This window comes from Oncorhynchus clarkii, chromosome 12, assembly GCF_045791955.1.
Source record: "Oncorhynchus clarkii lewisi isolate Uvic-CL-2024 chromosome 12, UVic_Ocla_1.0, whole genome shotgun sequence".
Lineage (NCBI taxonomy): Eukaryota > Metazoa > Chordata > Actinopteri > Salmoniformes > Salmonidae > Oncorhynchus > Oncorhynchus clarkii.
Window position 1 is genome coordinate 16,743,835 of NC_092158.1, and position 23,731 is coordinate 16,767,565.

General features: G+C 44.2%; 1 pseudogene; it reads left to right on the forward strand.

The window, feature by feature from the left end:
* Positions 1 to 23,731, forward strand: part of LOC139421833 (proprotein convertase subtilisin/kexin type 6-like) — a 31,011-nt pseudogene that overhangs the window by 2,137 nt on the left and 5,143 nt on the right.

Below are 23,731 nucleotides of genomic sequence, written 5' to 3' on the forward strand. Positions count from 1 at the left end.
CGTGTGTGTGTGTGTGTGTGTGTGTGTGTGTGTGTGTGTGTGTGTGTGTGTGTGTGTGTGTGTGTGTGTGTGTGTGTGTGTGTGTGTGTGTGTGTGTGTGTGTGTGTGTGTGTGTATGCGCGCCTGAATGTATGTTTGTCTGTGTGCGCCTTCGTGTGTGTGTGTGTGTGTGTGTGTGTGTGTGTGTATGTTTGTGTGTGTGTGTGTGTGTGTGTGTGTGTGTGTGTGTGTGTGTGTGTGTGTTTGTGTGTGTGTGTGTGTGTGTGTGTGTGTGTGTGTGTGTGTGTGTGTGTGTGTGTGTGTGTGTGTGTCTTAGCCTGAAAATGTGTTTGTCTGTGTGTCATTCTTTTGCCTTGGGTTGTATGTTTACTTCTAGGATTTATCTTATCAATATGTAAATAACAGAAGATGCCCTTAGGCACAGATCCAGGATAAGCTTACGCTCCCCAAATCCTAACCTAAACCAATAATGAGGGGAATTATAACCCTAACCTAAACCAATAGTGAGCGGAATAATAAACGTAACCTAAACCAATAGTGAGCGGAATAATAAACGTAACCTAAACCAATAGTGAGAGGAATAATAAACGTAACCTAAACCAATAGTGAGAGGAATAATAAACGTAGCCTAAACCAATAGTGAGAGGAATAATAAACGTAACCTAAACCAATAGTGAGCGGAATAATAAACGTAACCTAAACCAATAGTGAGAGGAATAATAAACGTAACCTAAACCAATAGTGAGAGGAATAATAAACGTAACCTAAACCAATAGTGAGCGGAATAATAAACGTAACCTAAACCAATAGTGAGAGGAATAATAAACGTAACCTAAACCAATAGTGAGAGGAATAATAAACGTAACCTAAACCAATAGTGAGAGGAATAATAAACGTAACCTAAACCAATAGTGAGCGGAATAATAAACGTAACCTAAACCAATAGTGAGAGGAATAATAAACGTAACCTAAACCAATAGTGAGCGGAATAATAAACGTAACCTAAACCAATAGTGAGAGGAATAATAAACGTAACCTAAACCAATAGTGAGAGGAATAATAAACGTAACCTAAACCAATAGTGAGAGGAATAATAAACGTAACCTAAACCAATAGTGAGAGGAATAATAAACGTAACCTAAACCAATAGTGAGAGGAATAATAAACGTAACCTAAACCAATAGTGAGCGGAATAATAAACGTAACCTAAACCAATAGAGAGAGGAATAATAAACGTAACCTAAACCAATAGTGAGAGGAATAATAAACGTAACCTAAACCAATAGTGAGCGGAATAATAAACGTAACCTAAACCAATAGTGAGAGGAATAATAAACGTAACCTAAACCAATAGTGAGAGGAATAATAAACGTAACCTAAACCAATAGTGAGCGGAATAACAATCCAAATGTAAAAATGTTTTACTTCAACTCCCATGAACCACAGAGTGGAAAGGGGCGTGTCTCCATCTTTGTGTGGGCGTCGGATAATGGTGGGCGGAACGGGGACCACTGCTCCTGTTATGGCTACACCAACAGCATCTACACCATCTCCATCAGCAGCACCACCCAGACCGGGGTCAGGCCTGACTACCTAGAGCCATGCCCCTTCATACTGGCCTCCACCTACAGCTCCAGCTCCACCAACAGACAGAGAGCCAGGATGTTGAGTCTGGATACATACCGCATTTGGGGATCAGTTACATTTCAATTCAGTCAATTCAGTTTACTTTCTGAATTGATTTGAAATCGAATTGGCCCCAATCATGCTATACAATAGCTGCAAATGACAATGATATTAAACATTCAAAACATGTTAGGTGCTGTCTGTAACTTTCACCTCAGTTCCTTTCAGCTGCAGAGCTTGTTTGTAAAATGAAAGGATTGGACGAATATATCAGTTTGTTTTTTGTTTCGCTTCTTGACACAATGTGTTTGTAGTTGTCACGGGAAAGTAGATGAGCTGAATGTTAAAGTGGATCTTTAAAGCCCAATAGGATATTATAAGGCCATCATAATAACACATCTACTGTGACATTTTATGATAGAGTTTCTAAACCCAAAGGCTCAACATCACAATACCCCCGGGAGTGCTAGCTAGTTACCTAACGTTAGTTAGCTACTAACACATCAAACTTGCCAGGCGGTATATTAACTATCTGCTATCAAACTAACTACCCAACATTTATTGACTTGATTATTCACATCATTCTTAGCTAAGTGGTATAGGTGTTGAGCATTTCAATGGACATGGTTAATTCTCGCTGTCCACTCCAATTTCAGAGCACTCTGAGTGCTGCAAGAGTGAAAGGCTCTGAATTTACAAATGGACAATCTGACAAAGCTCTGGATTTACGAACGTCCAGAGCGAACTCTGGCACTCCAGATTGAATTTACGAAAACACCCGAAATCATAAAATGTCTAGCTAGTAATTTATTATGCTAACAAGCTAGTAAGAGGTTGCATAGCAACAGCATTAACTTCCGGTAGACAGGCGAAGTGCTAGTATGCTCAACTGAAATGATACAGTTTGTTTACAGTGTACTAAAATGAACTGTGTCACACGACCATTAGACCCGATGACATGTTTCTGCATGTGATCTTAGCTAGCTAACGTCGCCATGTCATCGCCTACGAGTGGCAAGCGTAATCAGGGATTTTTATTGGAGAAGCAGTTTTTAGGCATCTTCATAGTAAACTATTTGATTCTACAGTCACACAGCATTACTCTTTCTATCTGCCAGGTAACGCTAGACCTTAAACAAGGCAGCAAGAAGGAGCATTCTGGGACCTCAGTCTCCACCCAAGTAACATACTTTCCTAAAGATATCATCACTGATATCTAACTGTATTGAGAATAATATAGGTAGGACAAGGAGGTTTTCCTGACTACATGATCTGACCAGTAACAACTCTGGGCCCTAGTTACAGGCCCTATAGTTACAGACCCTAGTCACAGGCCCTATAGTTACAGACCATAGTTACAGACCCTAATTACAGACCCTAGTTACAGGTCCTATAGTTACAGGCCCTATAGTTACAGACCCTAGTTACAGGCCCTAGTTACAGGCCCTATAGTTACAGGCCCTAGTTATTGGCTAACACTTGGGCTGCAAATATTTCATTGTCAGAGAAACTCCTGGCTCTATTTATAATGTACTGAGAATATTATTTTAGTATTATGACATTATAATATGCTATACAGTCTTTTTAACTTGTGTATGTGTGACCCTGATCCAGCCCACTGCTGACCTGGAGGGATGTGCAGCACATTATTGTCAGAACGTCACAGGCCAGTCACCAGACCGCCCATGACTGGCACTACAACAGAGCTGGATACAAGGGAATCTGGTTTGATTGAATTTGTTCCCCATACTCTGTGCAAACCAAAAATGTAGTTGTTGTTCCTTTAACACTTAGCCACAGAGCACTTAAGGGGATTTCTTTCATTTATATTTTTATTGTCATTTTCTATTAACATTCAAGGGAACATAGAAGGATTTGATGTAAAAAAGGAAGAACCATGACTGTAACACTACACAACAAATGACAAACAACCACATTTAGACTTTCCTATCTGATTGGCTCACTAATTGCTTCATTGATTGAGTCTATTGGTTTGTTTGTGTATTCATTCTTCCTTCCTTCCTTCCATGCATCCTTCCTTCCTTCCAGCCATACTTCCTTCCTCCATGCATCCTTCCATCCTTCCTTCCATCCATGCATCCTTCCATCCATGCATCCTTCTGTCGTGGAAATTACCACCAGAGACACCTGAAGTCAGTCTTAAATTGATCATTCTTTATTAACCGCAAGCTGGAGAGGTCACCGTCAAACTTAGATGCATAAAGTACCGGTCTGAAGTGAGCTCTGCCGGGGCAGTCCCGTTAGTTATTTTATAAACTGCTTACACAGACAAACTACATAGGCATTGTTCATAGGGTTGGTTCCTGCATGTGTCTGGCACCGTATCCTATCTTAACTTATAGAACATATTCTGGGCGTTCTGCCAAAAGGTCTGAGGAGAGGGTCATGACCGTCTCCCCCTCATATCTCTCCCCAGCACCTACAGGAACCAATGATTGTATGTGACAAGATGTACAATTCAAGGCTGTCTCCATTTTTCCTCCACACTTCCATTCTTCCATCTAGTCATTAATTTATTAATCCGTTCATTCATTCATTGGCAGTCCAGACTGGTCCTCTCCCAGCATGTGTGTGTGAAGAGGCTTCCATCCAACACAGCAAGAACGGGACTGGCTGCTACCATCATGGATACAATCCTCTATTTTCTCTGAAGCATATCCATCTCCACAGATAATTATTAAGCACCATCTCTCTCTCTCTCTCTCTCTCTCTCTCTCTCTCTCTCTCTCTCATCCCCCTTTCTCTCCCCTCCCCCCTCTCGCTCTCTCCCCTCCCCCCTCTCGCTCTCTTCATTCTCCCCCCTCTCTCTCTCTCCACCATTCCCCTCTCTCTCTCTCTCGCTCTCTCCATCTCTCTCTCTCCATCCCCCTCTCTCTCCATCCCTTCCCCCCACCTCTCGTTCTCTCCCCCCTCTCTCTCTCCCCATCCCCCTGTCTCTTTCTTTCCCCCTTCTCTCTCACTCCATCCCCCTCTCTCTCCATCCCTTCCCCCCACCCTCGTTCTCTCCCCCCTCTCTCTCTCCCCATCCCCTTGTCTCTTTCTTTCCCCCTTCTCTCTCACTCCATCCCCCTCTCTCTCCATCCCTCCCCCCACCCTCGTTCTCTCCCCCCTCTCTCTCTCCCCATCCCCCTGTCTCTTTTTTCCCCCTTCTCTCTTATCTCTCTCCCCCCTCCCTCACGCTCTCTCTCTCTCATATAACACAACTATTTCTTCAGGCCTTGTGATGAGGTCTGTGTATGTCTCCACTGGCTGCTCCAGCCATCCCCTGCAGCACGTTGTCTATCTGGAGCACGTCGTCATCCAAGTCACTATCACCCAGAGTCACAGAGGTGACCTCTCCTCTCCAGGTCACTCATTTCACATGTACTGTATGGGCCAAACCGAGCTGAACTGTACTGAGCTGTCCTGGTTACACATCCACCCATAGTTGCTGGAACCGTGAAAACAACCATGTGAAAAGGGACTCTCAGCCAACACAATACGGTTCAAGTTGGCATATTAGTGTTAAAAGGGTATTATACTGTAGTATGGTCACTCCACCCACTCATAACAAACCCTAAATATATTTTGATGATACTAACTGGCTGATGTGCTGAGTGAGTTAAAGTGATAGTTACTTCGAAATTAGTCTCTCCGATTTTTTCTTATCTAAAACGTGGTCCATGTCCCACACCATCTGCTGTAGAAGCCAGATACATCCCTCAATGCCAAATTAATAGGAAATGTAGAATCACACAACAGATGGCATGGAACGTGGACTCATGTGGACATTGGATGACATTGGGTATGAAAACGTACTGACAAACTTTGTATTTGGAGAGAATCAAGAAGTGACAGTGTACCAAGGCCTATGTTGAATCTTGGTTCGGGTCACAGTGGCAGTATATCATGCAATGGTTGCGTTTTGGTCCTGGTCACAATGGCACTACATGTAGGATCTGAGTGTACAAAACATTACAAACACTCTTTTGCCCTCAGAACAGCCTCAATTCGTCAGGGCATGGACTCTACAAGGTGTCAAAAGCGTTCACAGTGATGCTGGCCCATGTTGACTCCAATGTTTCCCACAGTTGTGTCAAGTAGGCTGGGTGGTAAAGAATTCTTGATACACACAGGAAACTATTGAGCATGAAAAACCCAACAGCATTGCAGTTCTTGACACAAACCGGTGCGCCTTGGCACTGACTAATATACCCCGTTCAAACGCACGTAAATCCTTTGAGACTCATCATCAGTCATACCTGGACTTTATTACTCCCTTGATTACCTACCCTTTATATAGCACTCTTTGGTTATCAGTCATCAGGTAGAATTCTTTATGTTTCTATATCAGACGCTTCTCTTGGTTTGTATCGCTCCATGTTCATTATTATTAAACTCTGCACCTGGTTCCTGAATCCTTGCGTCCACGTTACAGAATACTACCTCAACAACTAGAAGCAGCAGTTAACCAAGACATCTCCCAGATGGTCGGCGAACAGGGACACCTCCTTCATCAACACCATGACATCTCCCAGATGGTCGGCGAACAGGGACACCTCCTTCATCAACACCATGACCAGCTGGCTCATTTGGGGACGGCGACAGATGAGGTAATCCACGTTCTTTCAACATTACTCAAGAGGCATCATCTCCAAACAGTGGAGGATTCTCTATCACAAATCGACCCAGCGAGCCAGTAATCGCGATGGCCATCCGTCTAGATAACCTTCTTCGGGGGCATTGGTACCCCCATCGCCTCTCTCCCTCCTCTGTTGATCATTCTGAGTCAGAGCCTGAACATGGAGGTGGGGGCCACATGTCTCTCCGCGGCTGAGCGACGCCCTCGTAGACAGCTGGGGCTCTGTCCTTATAGCGGACAGGAGGGACACCAGTTTCAACGGTGTCCAATACGTTCTACCCGGGGTCCACAGGAGCAGTGGGACAGCCGCTTGTTCATCCAACGAAGCCTTCCGCCTACTAAAGGGTCGTTTGACCTTCACCCAACATCCAGATCCTTCGCTGCCCTTCATAGTGTTGGTGGACGCTTCAAAAGTAGGTGTGGGGGCTGTCCTGTCCCAACGTAAAAATAATTCACAGAAATTGTATCCATGTGCATATTACTCAAAAAAGCTGTCTCTTGCAGAGACAAACTATGATGTTGGCATTCGGGAGCTCCTGGCGGTGAAGTTGGCATTAGAGGAGTGGAGATACTGGCTCGAGGGCGCCCAGGAGCCATTTCTCATCTGCACCGACCATCAGAACTTGGAGTACATATGGACAGCGAGGTGACTGAACCCTCACCAAGCCAGGTAGGCCCTTTTATTCACCAGATTCGATTTCACGCTGACATATCGCCCAGGTAAAAAAAAAATCTAAGCCGATGCCCTGTTCCGTCTCTACAATTCGGGAGAGGTTCCTGTCTTGAGTGCACCCATAATCCCACCCTCTTGAATCGTAGCCCCCGTGCTCTGGGACATAGATGTGGGCATTCGCAAGGCCCTGGAAAGGGAACCCACACCTGCCACCTGTCCTCCTGAGCGCATCTATGTTCCCACAGGGATACTGGATCGGTTAATGACCTGGGTGCACACAGTTGTTGTCGCTGGACATCCAGGTATCACCCGCACCATTCAAATCAAATCAAATTTTATTTGTCACATGCACCGAATACAACAGGTGTAGTAGATCTTACCGTGTAATGCTTACTTAAAGCCCTTAACCAACAATGCAGTTAAGAAAATAGAGTTAAGAAAATATTTACTAAATAAACTACAAGTTAGGGGTACAGGTTAGTCGAGGTAATTTGTACATGTAGGTAGGGGTAAAGTGACTATGCATAGAAAATAAATAGCAAGTATCAGTAGTGTGAAAAAACAACGGGGAGGAGCTGTTAAGGAGCCTTTTGGACCTAGACTTGGCAGTCCGGTACCGCTTGTCATGTGGTAGCAGAGAGAACAGTCTGACTTGGGTTACTGGAATCTTTGACAATTTTTTGACACCACCTAGTATTTAGGTCCTGGATGGCAGGATGCTTGGCCCCAATGATGCACTGGGCTGTACACATTACCCTCTGTAGCGCCTTACGGTCGGATGCCGAGCAGTTACCATACCAGGCAGTGATAAAACCGGTCAGGATGCACTCGATGATGCAGCTGTAGAATACTTTGAGGATCTGGGGACACATGCCAAATCTTTTCAGTCTCCTGAGGGGGGAAAGGTCTTGTCGTGCCCTCTTCACAACTTCCTTATGTGTGTTTGGACCATGATAGTTTGTTGGTGATGTGATTTGATTTGAATGGTGGGGGTGATACCTGGATGTCCAGCGACAACAGCTGTGTGCACCCAGGTCATTAACTGATCCCATATTCCAAGGAACTTGAAACTCTCGACCCGCTCCACTACAGTCCATCGATGTGAACATGGGAGTGTTCGGGCCTCCTTTCGGGCCTCCTTTTCCCAAAAGATCACCTTTGTCGTGTTCACGTTCAGGGAGATGTTGTTGTCCTTGCACCACACTGCCAGGTCTCTGACCTCCTCCTTATAGGCTGTCTCATCGTTGTCGGTGATCAGGCCTACCACTGTTATGTCGTCAGCAAACTTAATGATGGTGCTGGAGTCGTGCTTTGACCTGTAGTCGTAGGTAAATAGGGAGTACAGGAGGGGACTAAGCACGCACCCCTGAGGGTCCCACATGTTGAGGATTCCTACCCTTACCACTTGGGGGCAGCCCGTCAGGAAGTCCAGGATCCAGTTGCAGAGGGAGGTGTTTAGTCCCAGGATCCTTAGCTTAATGATGAGCTTTGTGGACACTATGGTGTTGAACGCTACGGTGTAGAACGCTGAGCTGTAGTCAATGAAAAGCATTCTCACATAGGTGTTCCATTTGTCCAGGTGGGAAAGGGCAGTGTGGAGTGTGATTGTGTCATCTGTGGATCCATTGGAGTGGGTCTAGGTTTTCTGGGATGATTGTATTGATGTGAGCCATGACCAGCCTTTCAAAGCACTTCATGGCTACCGACATGAGTGCTACTGGGCGGTAGTCATTTAGGCAGGTTACCTTCGCTTCCATGGGCACAGGGACTATGGTGGTCTGCTTGAAACATGTAGGTATTACTATTATTTCAGGGAGAGGTTGAAAATGTCAGTGAAGACAGTTGCCAGTTGGTCCGCACCTGCTCTGAGTACACGTCCTGGTAATCTGTCTGGCCCTGCGGCCTTGTGAATGTTGACCTGTTTGAAGGTCTTGCTCACATTGGCTACGGAGAGCGTGATCACACAGTCGTCGGGAACAGCTGTTGCTCTCATGCATGCTTCAGTGTTGCTTGCCTTGATGCGAGCATAAAAGGCATTTCATCTGGTAGGCTCGCGTTACTGGGCAGCTCACGGCTGGGTTTCCCTTTGTAGTCCGTAATAGTTTGCAAGCCCTGACATCTGATGAGGGTCAAAGCCGGTCAAAGCCGGTTCATAGTCCTGTATTGATGCTTTGCCTGTTTGATGTTTCGTCAGAGGGCAGAGGAGGATTTCATATAAGCATGCGGATTATTGTCAGGCTCCTTGAAAGTAGTAGCTCTAGCCTTTAGCTCGGTGCGGATGTTGGCTGTAATCAATTGCTTCAGGTTGGGATATGTGCTTAAGGTCGCTGTGGGGACGACGTTGTCAATGCACTTATTAATGAGGCCAGTGACTGATGTGGTGAACTCCTCAATGCCATCGGATGAATCCCAGAACATTTTCTAGTCTGTGGTAGCAAAAAGGTCCTGTAGAGTGCATCAGCGTCATCTGACCACTTCAGTATTGAGTGAGTCACTGGTACTTACTGCTTTAGTTTTTGCTTTTAAGCAGGAATCAGGAGGATGTAATTATGGTCAGATTTGCCAAATGGAGGGCGATGGAGAGCTTTGTAAGCATCTCTGTGTGTGGAGTAAAGGTGGTCTAGAGTTTTTTCCCTCTGGTTGCATGCGACATAGAAATGAGGTCAAACAGATTTAAGTTTGCCTGCATTAAAGTCCCCGGCCACTAGGAGTGCCGCTTCCGGATAAGCATTTTCTTGTTTGCTTATGGCCTTATACAGCTCGTTGAGTGCCGTCTTCATACCAATACTTCCGGCGCCGACAGAGATGGCCGCCTCGCTTCGCGTTCCTAGGAAACTATGCAGTTTTTTGTTTTTTTACGTGTTATTTCTTACATTAGTACCCCAGGTCATCTTAGGTTTCATTACATACAGTCGAGAAGAACTATAAGATCAGCGTCAACTCACCATCGGTACAACCAAAAATATGATTTTCGCGAAGCGGATCCTGTGTTCTGCCTTTCAACCAGGACAACGGAATGGATCCCAGCCGGCGACCGAAAAAAACGACTCCGTAAAAGAGGGAAACGAGGCGGTCTTCTGGTCAGACTCCGGAGACGTGCACATCGTGCACCACTCCCTAGCATTCTTCTCGCCAATGTCCAGTCTCTTGACAACAAGGTTGATGAAATCCGAGCAAGGGTAGCATTCCAGAGGGACATCAGAGACTGTAACGTTCTTTGCTTCACGGAAACATGGCTCACTGGAGAGACGCTATCGGATGCGGTGCAACCAGCGGGTTTCTCCACGCATCGCGCCGACAAAAACAAACATCTTTCTGGTAAGAAGAGGGGCGGGGGCGTATGCCTTATGGCTAACGAGACGTGGTGTGATCACAGAAACATACAGGAACTAAAATCCTTCTGTTCACCTGATTTAGAATTCCTCACAGTCAAATGTCGACCGCATTATCTACCAAGAGAATTCTCTTCAATTATAATCACAGCCGTATATATTCCCCCCCAAGCAGACACATCGATGGCTCTGAACAAACTTTATTTGACTCTTTGCAAACTGGAATCCATACATCCTGAGGCTGCATTCATTGTAGCTGGGGATTTTAACAAGGCTAATCTGAAAACAAGACTCCCTAAATTGTATCAGCATATCGATTGCGCAACCAGGGCTGGAAAAACCTTGGATCATTGTTATTCTAACTTCCGCGACGCATATAAGGCCCTGCCCCGCCCTCCTTTCGGAAAAGCTGACCACGACCACTGATCCCTGCCTACAGACAGAAACTAAAACAAGAAGCTCCCACGCTGAGGTCTGTCCAACGCTGGTCCGACCAAGCTGATTCCACACTCCAAGACTGCTTCCATCACGTGGACTGGGATATGTTTCGTATTGCGTCAGATAACAACATTGACGAATACGCTGATTCGGTGTGCGAGTTCATTAGAACGTGCGTTGAAGATGTCGTTCACATAGCAACGATTAAAACATTCCCTAACCAGAAACTGTGGATTGATGGCAGCATTCGCGTGAAACTGAAAGCGCGAACCACTGCTTTTAATCAGGGCAAGGTGACTGGTAACATGACCGAATACAAACAGTGCAGCTATTCCCTCCGCAAGGCTATCAAACAAGATAAGCGTCAGTATAGAGACAAAGTAGAATCTCAATTCAATGGCTAGAGACTAGTCAAGGACCATATCACCTCCACCCTACCTGACACCCTAGACCCATTCCAATTTGCTTACCGCCCAAATAGGTCCACAGACGATGCAATCTCAACCACACCGCACACTGCCCTAACCCATCTGGACAAGAGGAATACCTATGTGAGAATGCTGTTCATCGACTACAGCTCGGAATTCAACACCATAGCACCCTCCAAGCTCGTCATCAAGCTCGAGACCCTGGGTCTCGACCCCGCCCTGTGCAACTGGGTACTGGACTTCTTGACGGGCCGCCCCCAGGTGGTGAGGGTAGGCAACAACATCTCCACCCCGCTGATCCTCAACACTGGGGCCCCACAAGGGTGCGTTCTGAGCCCTCTCCTGTACTCCCTGTTCACCCACGACTGCGTGGCCCCGCACGCCTCCAACTCAATCATCAAGTTTGCGGACGACACAACAGTGGTAGGCTTGATTACCAACAACAACGAGACGGCCTACAGGGAGGAGGTGAGGGCCCTCGGAGTGTGGTGTCAGGAAAATAACCTCACACTCAACGTCAACAAAACTAAGGAGATGATTGTGGACTTCAGGAAACAGCAGAGGGAACACCCCCCTATCCACATCGATGGAACAGTAGTGGAGAGGGTAGTAAGTTTTAAGTTCCTCGGCATACACATCACAGACAAACTGAATTGGTCCACTAACACAGACAGCATCGTGAAGAAGGCGCAGCAGCGCCTCTTCAACCTCAGGAGGCTGAAGATATTTGGCTTGTCACCAAAAGCACTCACAAACTTCTACAGATGCACAATCGAGAGCATCCTGGCGGGCTGTATCACCGCCTGGTACGGCAACTGCTCCGCCCACAACCATAAGGCTCTCCAGAGGGTAGTGAGGTCTGCACAACGCATCACCGGGGGCAAACTACCTGCCCTCCAGGACACCTACACCACCCGATGTTACAGGAAGGCCATAAAGATCATCAAGGACAACAACCACCCGAGCCACTGCCTGTTCACCCCGCTATCATCCAGAAGGCGAGGTCAGTACAGGTGCATCAAAGCTGGAACCGAGAGACTGAAAAACAGCTTCTATCTCAAGGCCATCAGACTGTTAAACAGCCACCACTAACATTGAGTGGCTGCTGCCAACACACTGACTCAACTCCAGCCACTTTAATAATGGGAATTGATGGGAAATTATGTAAAATATATCACTAGCCACTTTAAACAATGCTACCTAATATAATGTTTACATACCCTACATTATTAATCTTATATGTATACGTATATACTGTACTCTATATCATCTACTGCATCCTTATGTAATACATGTATCACTAGCCACTTTAACTATGCCACTTTGTTTACATACTCATCTCATATGTATATACTGTACTCGATACCATCTACTGTATCTTGCCTATGCTGCTCTGTACCATCACTCATTCATATATCTTTATGTACATATTCTTTATCCCCTTACACTGTGTATAAGACAGTAGTTTTGGAATTGTTAGTTCGATTACTTGTTGGCTATTACTGCATTGTCGGAACTAGAAGCACAAGCATTTCGCTACACTCGCATTAACTGACTTGCCTTGTTAAATAAAGGTCAAACAAATGTGGAATTATGACACGAGTCTGTGATAATGTATTGACAAATATATTTATAACAAACCCTCTTCTGGCATTGCCACCTGCTGGTTTACATTGCCTCTCACAACCATTCTTCACTCCACAATTAGTTTTACGCATCTCGAATACACCAAGGATGGTTGACTGGAATGTGGACCGCCAAGGTTGGGAAAAAAAGATCAGGACTACGAGGACGAGTCTGTGAAGTAAGACATCAATTTAACTGATTACAAAATGTATTCAAGAAAGTTTACAAGACCATTTATTTAAGTTAAAGAAATGTTTGGCTCGTAATGTAATTTGGCTTTACAGCCACTGTAAGAGACTGTCATGACATTAGCTAGGGTGGCTAGCTAGGTAAAAGGTAGCTGTGGTAGCCTAACGTTAGCTACAATCGCAATGGAAATGTATACCTAGCAACACTAACGTTAAGTTTATCAAAACCAATCGATTATGGGGCACAGGGGCAGCTATTGTGAGAACTGGGTCGGCCTAAGTACGTGTCGTAGCCTAAATAATTAATATTATACTGTTTATTGGTTATGTGAATGAAAATGCCATCGAGCTGCAAAGCACATTGAATTGAATGACGCCACACACACAGGGCGCATTCGATTATGCTGAGCCGCGAGGCACGGGTCTATGCCCGGTACATGAAAGGAAAAAATATGTGAGGGGGGACTGACCTTTTCAATTCGAACAAAACTCTGCGCGGCTTGACCATGTTCTCAACAAGTCAGCATGGTGCATAGTCCAGAAACATACATCTATTTTCTATAAAATATGTTTGAATTTTCAAACTCTTTTTCATTTATTAAAAGCAATCACTTTTACATGTGACCCTTTTTAATGTATTTTTAATTTCACCTTTATTTAACAAGGTTGGCCAGTTGAGAACAAGTTCTCATTTACAACTGCGACCTGGCCAAGATAAAGCAAAGCAGTGCAACATACAACAAAACAGTTCAAATCAAAGTTTATTTGTCACGTGCGCCGAATACAACAGGTGTTGTTGACCTTACAGTGAAATGCTTACTTACAGGCTCTAACCAATAGTGCGGAGAAAAAGTGTGTGTGTAGGTAAGTAAAGAAATAAAACAACAGTAAAAAGACATTTGAAAATAAGAGTAGCAAGGCTACAGTATATCACAAAAGTGAGTACACCCCTCACATTTTTATAAATATTTGAGTATATATTTTCATGTGACAACACTGAAGAAATGACACTTTTCTACAATGTAAAGTAGTGAGTGTACCGCTTGTATAACAGTGTAAATTTGCTGTCCCCTCAAAATAACTCAACACACAGCCATTAATGTCTAAACCGCTGGCAACAAAAGTGAGTACACCCCTAGGTGAAAATGTCCAAATTAGGCCCAATTAGCCATTTCCCTCCCCGGTGTCATGTGACTCGTTAGTGTTACAAGGTCTCAGGTGTGAATGTGGAGCAAGTGGGAAATAACCACTCCAAGGCTCAGAGCGAGTGACATTTGAAATGCTATTAGCGCGCGCTAACTAGCTAGCCATTTCACTTCGGTTACACCAGCCTCATCTCGGGAGTTGATAGGCTTGAAGTCATAAACAGCGCAATGCTTGATGCACAACGAAGAGCTGCTGGCAAAACGCAAAGAAAGTGCTGTTTGATTGTTTCCGGCTGCTTCTGCCTACCACCGCTCAGTTAGATACTTAGATACTTGTATGCTTGTGTATGCTCAGTCAGATTATACGCAACGCAGGACACGCTAGATAATATCAAGTAATATCATCAACCATGTGTAGTTAACTAGTGATTATGATTGTTTTTATAAGATAAGTGTAATGCTAGCTAGCAATTTACCTTGGCTCTACTGCATTCGCGTAACAGGCAGTCAGTCTCCTTGTGGAATGCAACAAGAGAGAGGCAGATCGTTATAGTGTTGGACTAGTTAACTGTACGGTTGGCTGCAAGATTGGATCCCCCGAGCTGACAAGGTGAAAATCTGTAGTTCTGCCCCTGAACGAGGCAGTTAACCCACTGTTCCTAGGCCGTCATTGAAAATAAGAATGTGTTCTTAACTGACTTGCCTAGTTAAATAAAGATTAAATAAAGGTGTAACAAAAAAAACACCCAAAAATACAGATTTCCGATTGTTATGAAAACTTGAAATAGGCCCTAATTAATCGGCCATTCCGATTAATCGGTCGACCTCTAGTACAGTGATTGGTAAGCTGCTCAGACAGCTGATACTTAAAGTTAGAGAGGGAGATATGACTCCAGCTTCAGAGATTTTTGCAATTCGTTCCAGTCATTGGCAGTAGAGAACTGGATGGAAAGGCGGCCAAAGTAAGTGTTGGCTTTAGGGATGACCAGTGAGCTGAGATAAGGCGGGGCTTTACCTAGCAAAGACTTATAGATGACCTGGAACCAGTGGGTTTGGCGACTGATATGTAGTGAGGGCCAGCCAACGAGAGCATACAGGTCGCAGTAGTGGGTAGTATATGGGGCTTTGGTGACAAAACGGATGGCACTGTGATAGACTACATCCAGTTTGCTGAGTAGTGTTGGGGGCTATTTTGTAAATGACATCGCCGAAGTCAAGGATCGGTAGGATAATCAGATTTACGAGGGTATGTTTGGTGGCATGAGTAAAGGAGGCTTTGTTGCGAAATAGGAAGCCGATTCTAGATTTAATTTTGGATTGGAGATGCTTAATATGAGTCTGGAAGGAGAGTTTACAGTCTAACCAGACACCTAGGTATTTGTAGTTGTCCACATATTCTAGGTCAGAACCGCCCAGAGTAGTGATGCTAGTCAGGCAGGCGGGTGCGGGCAGCAATCGGTTGAAGAGCATGCACTTAGTTTTACTAGCATTTAAAAGCAGTTGGAGGCCACGGAAGGAGTGTTGTATGGCATTGAAGCTCGTTTGGAGGCTTATTAACACCGTGTCCAAAGAAGGGCCAGAAGTATACAGAATGGTGTCGTATGCGTAGAGGTGGATCAGAGAATCACCAGCAGCAAGAGCGACATCATTGATATATACAGATAAAATAGTCGGCCTGAGGATTGAACCCTGTGACACCCCCATAGAGACTGTCAGAGGTCCGGACAACAGGCCCTCCGATTCGAAACACTGAACTCAATCTGAGAAGTAGTATGTGAACCAGATGAGACAGTCATTTGAGAAACCAAGGCTATTGAGTCTGCCGATAAGAATGCAGTGATGGCAAGGAGAACTAATCAACATTTAAAAATTACAATTTCGGTAGACAGCTTTTCTTTATTTTGTCCTTCCGACATAATTAGAAGAGGAAGTGTAAACTCAAACAGCCTATTAGCTAAGACAGAAAGAAGGTATTCTCCTCTCTTCTACTGTAGTTATGCAATTCAACATGTCTATTGTGTTGTTGCTAGTGTAGCACATGGGGTTGTGTGAAACTTACTCCTCAGCCTGAAGCGTCGCATGGCACCACTGGTAAGACTCTTCAAGAGAGTGGTCACATGTTCTAGCAAGGCAGAGGTCCGAGTTCGCTCCAGGTATTGGCTGAATCGTGAGGAAGTGGTACTCACTAAGCAAGCAGCGTGATGTCCTTTACACTACCAATATTCATAAAAACATGAAATATATATATATTTGTTCCTTTTTTATATTTTCGAGGACCCCCTGCATACCTGCATACATTGGCAAAAGGATTGTCTACAACGGAATGTACAGCACCAGTCAAGTTGTCTACGTACCCCTTGGGAGCCACGGACCCCTGATTGAATACTCTGTTCCATATAAAAGTTACATGCGTACAATGATGCGTACAATGATGTATAGTAGCTAAGTATGTTCTGTTAAAGACTATCGTTTTTCCAATTCATGCATGTTGTGGTTGAATCACATCTTAATTGTAGACTATGACACGATGCGTACCATGTGCGCACCATGTGTATGTGACAAATAAAATTTGATTTGATTTGATTTGGTTTGTGGTGGTAAAAAGATGACTATGAAAAATATGGATGAAACCTCTCTTGGTTGATAATGTGGTCTACAGCTTATCATGAGGTACTCTACCTCAGGCGAGCAATATCTAGAGACTACCTTAATATTAGACATTGCTCACCAGCTGTTTAGTCCATCTGGAAAGTACTGGTAGCCCAACTTGGCGCAGGAAGTCCCTCATTATGTCAATTCCTGTTCCGTATGTTCCCAATCCAAATACCCCCGGAACGCTCCAGCAGGGAAACTCCTTCCCATGCCGCAGCATCCCTGGTCTCATCTGTCCATTGACTTTGTCACTGATCTCACCTCTTCTGTTGGTTTTACCACAATTTTGATGATATTGGAAATATTCTCTAAATCATTACATTTCATCCCTCTCTCTGGTCTACCTACCACTCTTCAGGTCGCTGAGACATTGTTCCAGCATGTCTTTCAGTGCTATGGCCTTCCCGGAGGATATCGTCTCCAATCGTGGCCCCCAATTCACATCACGTGTATGGAAGGCTTTCATGGAAAAGCTGGGGGGTCACAGTCAGCTTCACTTCCTGGTACTGGCTTCAGTCTACGTTACAGTCTTGCCCATTCACCCTCTGAATGGCACACATGCACAATCCATGTCTAAATTGTCTCAAGGCTTAACAGTCCTTCCTGGAACGAATTGCAAAAATTGCTGAAGTTGGAGACTTTTATCTCCCTCACCAATTTCAAACATCTGCTATCTGAGCAGCTAACCGATCGCTGCAGCTGTACATAGTCTATTGGTAAATAGCCCACCCAATTTACCTACCTCATCCCCATACTGTTTATATTTATTTACTTTTCTGCTCTTTTGCACACCAGTATCTCCACCTGCACATGACCATCTGATCATTTATCACTCCAGTGTTAATCTGCTAAATTGTAATTATTCGCCTACCTCCTCATGCCTTTTGCACACAATGTATATAGACTCTCTTTTTTTTTCTTTTTTTTCTACTGTGTTATTGACTTGTTAATTGTTTACTCCATGTGTAACTCTGTGTTGTCTGTTCACACTGCTATGCTTTATCTTGGCCAGGTCGCAGTTGTAAATGAGAACTTGTTCTCAACTAGCCTACCTGGTTAAATAAAGGTGAAATAAAAAAAATAAAAAAATAAATTAAAAACCTGCCTCCTCCCCTTCATCTACACTGATTGATGTGGATTTAACAAGTGACATCAGTAAGGGATCATAGATTTCACCTGGATTCACCTGGTCAGTCTATGTCATGGAAAGAGCCAGTGTTCTTAATATTTTGTACACTCAGTGTATTACACAATGGTTGTGTTTTGGTCCAGGCCTCTTGACCACTCTACTGAAGGCTTCCAGAGATGGAAGTTCCTGACCACTCACTGCTGGGAGGAGAAAGCAGCAGGAGAATGGAGTATGGAGATCCTGGATACTACCTCTCAACAGAAGGACAACAGTGAATCAGGTCTGCCAAGCTATACTTTTACCACCATTCAATACCACAAAAAGTACACCAGATATCAAATAATGCAATTCGTGAGTAGGGCCCTAGGGTATTTCCTGATCATGTGACCATGCCAGGAAAAACTCAGGTCCCTAGTTGATCCTGGTCAGGTCATGTGATCAGGAAAAACGATGGTTTGTTTCCTCTCTTGTCCACAGGGAAATTGAGTGTTCTTTAGTGCTTTATGGCACCTCAGAGAACACATACTCCCTGCGGCGTGAGCAAGCCCGCTCAGCAGAGCTGCCAACTGATGGTGGTGACCTCACTGAGGAATACAGAGGTGAGTCACCTTACCCGCTGTCACAGAACAACTCTGGTACAAGACAACACACAATTATCACACCCTTTTATAGCCAAGCCAACGGAATCCAACTACTAATTGTAGCCTGTATCAGATTTATATGTGTTTAAGGAGTAGCTTTTCAAATCCTCACACTGCAACCTCTCTTTTGTAGTCCTATTTTCTTATCCATATTGTTGTCCTATTTTCTTATCCATATTGTTGTCCTATTTTCTTATTCATATCTCACAATATACCGTGCGGCTCTGCGGCTTTGAAATCTGTAGGATGGAATATTCGGTATACAGTATGTCCCGTGTGGAGACAATCCTAGTAATGCAACATCATCCAACCAACCAACGAGGCATGTGCTTTTTCTCTTATAGGATGTGTGTGTCTGCGTGTCTGGCAGGGTTCTGGTGTGACAGACGCGTAAGAGGTACTTCCCTTCCTGTGAGAGCTACACGGGCAGTCACAGTGACCAGGGTGTCCCCATAGGAGAACCCTTTTTGACACCATCTGACCATGGGAACCAATGGCTGCATGGTCAGCTGTGGCAACAACTACTACCTGGACCACGGTATGTCCCGGGATGCATTTCAAATGACACCCTATTGCCTAAGTAGTGCGCTACTTTTGGCTAGAGTCTCATAGAGTTCTGGTCCAAAATAGGGCACTGTATAAGGAATAGAAGGCGATTTCAGAATTGCCCCCTATGTTGTGAGGCTGAGAGATGAAGACAGGTCTCCTCCCACCAGTAGTGTAGGGAGGCCATTATACCTCCATTGTATGTCCCTATTGTGGTCCCATTTTGGGATCCTGGTGACTTGGGAGGGGTAGAGAATAATGTGTAGGCAGTTTTTTTAATGATATTATGCTGTATTGTTGTAGAAACAAGATAATATCTCTACTGAATACATGCTTAATGAACAATGCATTTACGTCAACTGGAGTGGACTTATATTTAGCAAATATGAACGCTTATATTGTTGTGTTTTCCCTACAGTTGTGAATGTGTGCAGGAAGCGCATTGGAAACTGCTTGAGATGCACCTCTGCGAACATCTGTACGGAACGCAAACCAGGCACAACCAATCCCTCTGATGACTCCTGAATTACCAACTCATGCATTTCTACTGCGTACACAGTGATTCTCCATCTCAGCCACAGAGAATACTAATTCACACACTCACAGAGATTCTAAATCTATTGCAAACAAAACAAACTCCTATCTTTGTCATATCATTTTGGAGTGTGTTCTCTGGGTCGGAACACTGAGCCTAGATAATGGTTGCTCTCTCTAGCTCCCTCTCTCTCTCTTTCGCTCTCCCTTTCTTTCTCTCTCCATCCAGCTGAAATCAAATTTTATTGGTCGCATACACATATTTAGCAGATGTTATTGCTGGTGTAGCAAAATGATTGTGTTCCTAGCTCCAACAGTGTAGTAATATCTAACAATTCACAACAATTATCACAGATCTAAAAGTAAAATAATGGAATTAAGAAATATATAATATTATGACAAGCAATGTCGGAGTCCGGAAAAATACAGTATATATATATATATATATATATATATATATATATATATAGTGCCTTGCGAAAGTATTCGGCCCCCTTGAACTTTGCGACCTTTTGCCACATTTCAGGCTTCAAACATAAAGATATAAAACTGTATTTTTTTGTGAAGAATCAACAACAAGTGGGACACAATCATGAAGTGGAACGACATTTATTGGATATTTCAAACTTTTTTAACAAATCAAAAACTGAAAAATTGGGCGTGCAAAATTATTCAGCCCCCTTAAGTTAATACTTTGTAGCGCCACCTTTTGCTGCGATTACAGCTGTAAGTCGCTTGGGGTATGTCTATCAGTTTTGCACATTGAGAGACTGAAATTTTTTCCCATTCCTCCTTGCAAAACAGCTCGAGCTCAGCGAGGTTGGATGGAGAGCATTTGTGAACAGCAGTTTTCAGTTCTTTCCACAGATTCTCGATTGGATTCAGGTCTGGACTTTGACTTGGCCATTCTAACACCTGGATATGTTTATTTTTGAACCATTCCATTGTAGATTTTGCTTTACGTTTTGGATCATTGTCTTGTTGGAAGACAAATCTCCGTCCCAGTCTCAGGTCTTTTGCAGACTCCATCAGATTTTCTTCCAGAATGGTCCTGTATTTGGCTCCATCCATCTTCCCATCAATTTTAACTATCTTCCCTGTCCCTGCTGAAGAAAAGCAGGCCCAAACCATGATGCTGCCACCACCATGTTTGACAGTGGGGATGGTGGGTTCAGCTGTGTTGCTTTTACGCCAAACATAACGTTTTGCATTGTTGCCAAAAAGTTCAATTTTGGTTTCATCTGACCAGAGCACCTTCTTCCACATGTTTGATGTGTCTCCCAGGTGGCTTGTGGCAAACTTTCAACGACACTTTTTATGGATATCTTTAAGAAATGGCTTTCTTCTTGCCACTCTTCCATAAAGGCCAGATTTGTGCAATACACGACTGATTGTTGTCCTATGGACAGAGTCTCCCACCTCAGCTGTAGATCTCTGCAGTTCATCCAGAGTGATCATGGGCCTCTTGGCTGCATCTCTGATCAGTCTTCTCCTTGTATGAGCTGAAAGTTTAGAGGGACGGCCAGGTCTTGGTAGATTTGCAGTGGTCTGATACTCCTTCCATTTAAATATTATCGCTTGCACAGTGCTCCTTGGGATGTTTAAAGTTTGGGAAATCTTTTTGTATCCAAATCCGGCTTTAAACTTCTTCACAACAGTATCTCGGACCTGCCTGGTGTGTTCCTTGTTCTTCATGATGCTCTCTGCGCTTTTAACAGACCTCTGAGACTATCACAGTGCAGGTGCATTTATACGGAGACTTGATTACACACAGGTGGATTGTATTTATCATCATTAGTCATTTAGGTCAACATTGGATCATTCAGAGATCCTCACTGAACTTCTGGAGAGAGTTTGCTGCACTGAAAGTAAAGGGGCTGAATAATTTTGCACGCCCAATTTTTCAGTTTTTGATTTGTTAAAAAAGTTTGAAATATCCAATAAATGTCGTTCCACTTCATGATTGTGTCCCACTTGTTGTTGATTCTTCACAAAAAAATACAGTTTTATATCTTTATGTTTGAAGCCTGAAATGTGGCAAAAGGTTGCAAAGTTCAAGGGGGCCGAATACTTTCGCAAGGCACTGTATATATATTCCGTGTATATATAAATATATATATACACTGCTCAAAAAAATAAAGGGAACACTAAAATAACACATCCTAGATCTGAATGAATGAAATATTCTTATTAAATACTTTTTTCTTTACATAGTTGAATGTGCTGACAACAAAATCACACAAAAATTATCAATGGAAATCAAATTTATCAACCCATGGAGGTCTGGATTTGGAGTCACACTCAAAATTAAAGTGGAAAACCACACTACAGGCTGCTGATCCAACTTTGATGTAATGTCCTTAAAACAAGTCAAAATGAGGCTCAGTAGTGTGTGTGGCCTCCACATGCCTGTATGACCTCCCTACAACGCCTGGGCATGCTCCTGATGAGGTGGCGGAAGGTCTCCTGAGGGATCTCCTCCCAGACCTGGACTAAAGCATCCGCCAACTCCTGGACAGTCTGTTGGTGGATGGAGCGAGACATGATGTCCCAGATGTGCTCAATTGGATTCAGGTCTGGGGAACGGGCGGGCCAGTCCATAGCATCAATGCCTTCCTCTTGCAGCAACTGCTGACACACTCCAACCACATGAGGTCTAGCATTGTCTTGCATTAGGAGGAACCCAGGGCCAACCGCACCAGCATATGGTCTCACAAGGGGTCTGAGGATCTCATCTCGGTACCTAATGGCAGTCAGGCTACCTCTGGCGAGCACATGGGGCGGCAGGGTAGCCTAGTGGTTAGAGCGTTGGACTAGTAACTGGAAGGTTGCAAGTTCAAACCCCCGAGCTGACAAGGTACAAAAACAGGCAGTTAACCCACTGTTCCTAGGCCGTCATTGAAAATAAGAATTTGTTCTTAACTGACTTGCCTAGTTAAATAAAGGTAAAATAAATAAAAAATGGAGGGCTGTGCGGCCCCCCCAAAGAAATGCCACCCCACACCATGACTGACCCACTGCCAAACCGGTCATGATGGAAGATGTTGCAGGCAGCAGAACGTTCTCCACGCCGTCTCCAGACTATGTCACGTCTGTCACATGTGCTCAGTGTGAACCTGCTTTCATCTGTGAAGAGCACAGGGCGCCAGTGGCGAATTTGCCAATCTTGGTGTTTTCTGGAAAATGCCAAACGTCCTGCACGGTGTAAGGGGGGGGTGAGCACGCCCCATCCACATTGATGGAGCGGTAGTGGAGCAGGTAGACAGCTTCAAGTTCCTCAATGTCCAAATCACTAGAGACTTAAAATGGTCCAAACACACACTCACAGTTGTGAAGAAGGCACGATAGTGCCTCTTCCCCCTCAGGAGGTTGAAAAAGTAAGCACAACTGTAGCCCCTCTAGGTAAGTCTATGGTGAGGACTGTATCAGCTGTAGCCCCTCTATGTTCATTGAAGTGACATACTGTACAGTTCAGCCATGGATGTAAAACGGTGATGTAATATTATGTTCCTCTCTGACCTCTGTTGCTCTCTTCCTGTGTCATCCTGTCTGAGACACTTCTTTTTACAAATAAAAAGTGCATTCTGGTAACTTTCCATTCCCTTTTGGTAACATTAGAAAATACAAAACAAAAACACAATTGTCCAAGAGGATAAACAAAAAGGTCCAGCACTTTTTACAGGCAATGAAAGTTCCAGATTGCACTTTTTAAGAGTGAATGCCAAAGTTTCAAGTTTTGTTTGTCACATGCACAAGTAAAGTGAAGTATTGGAAGCAAATGTAGTTTAATAGTTAGGTGCTGTTGACTCATTGTCTCAGGTCTCTGGATGAGGGTCTCTGTGTGCCCAGGGGAAGTACCAGTCTGATGGCAGTCCCACCTGTGTGACCACACCTGTGCCAAGTGCCTGGATGGAGGGCCTGCCAACTGCACCAGCTGTAACACTGGTGTGGGCAAAGGACAGCTGTCATTCAAACTGGCATGGTCCAGTGAACATGTGCTCTTGCTCTGGGACAAACAAACACACCCTGCTTCTACATCTGCATTGCTTGCAGTTTGGGGTTTTAGGCTGGGTTTCTGTATAGCACTTTGTGACATCGGCTGATGTAAAAAGAGCTTTATAAATGCATTTG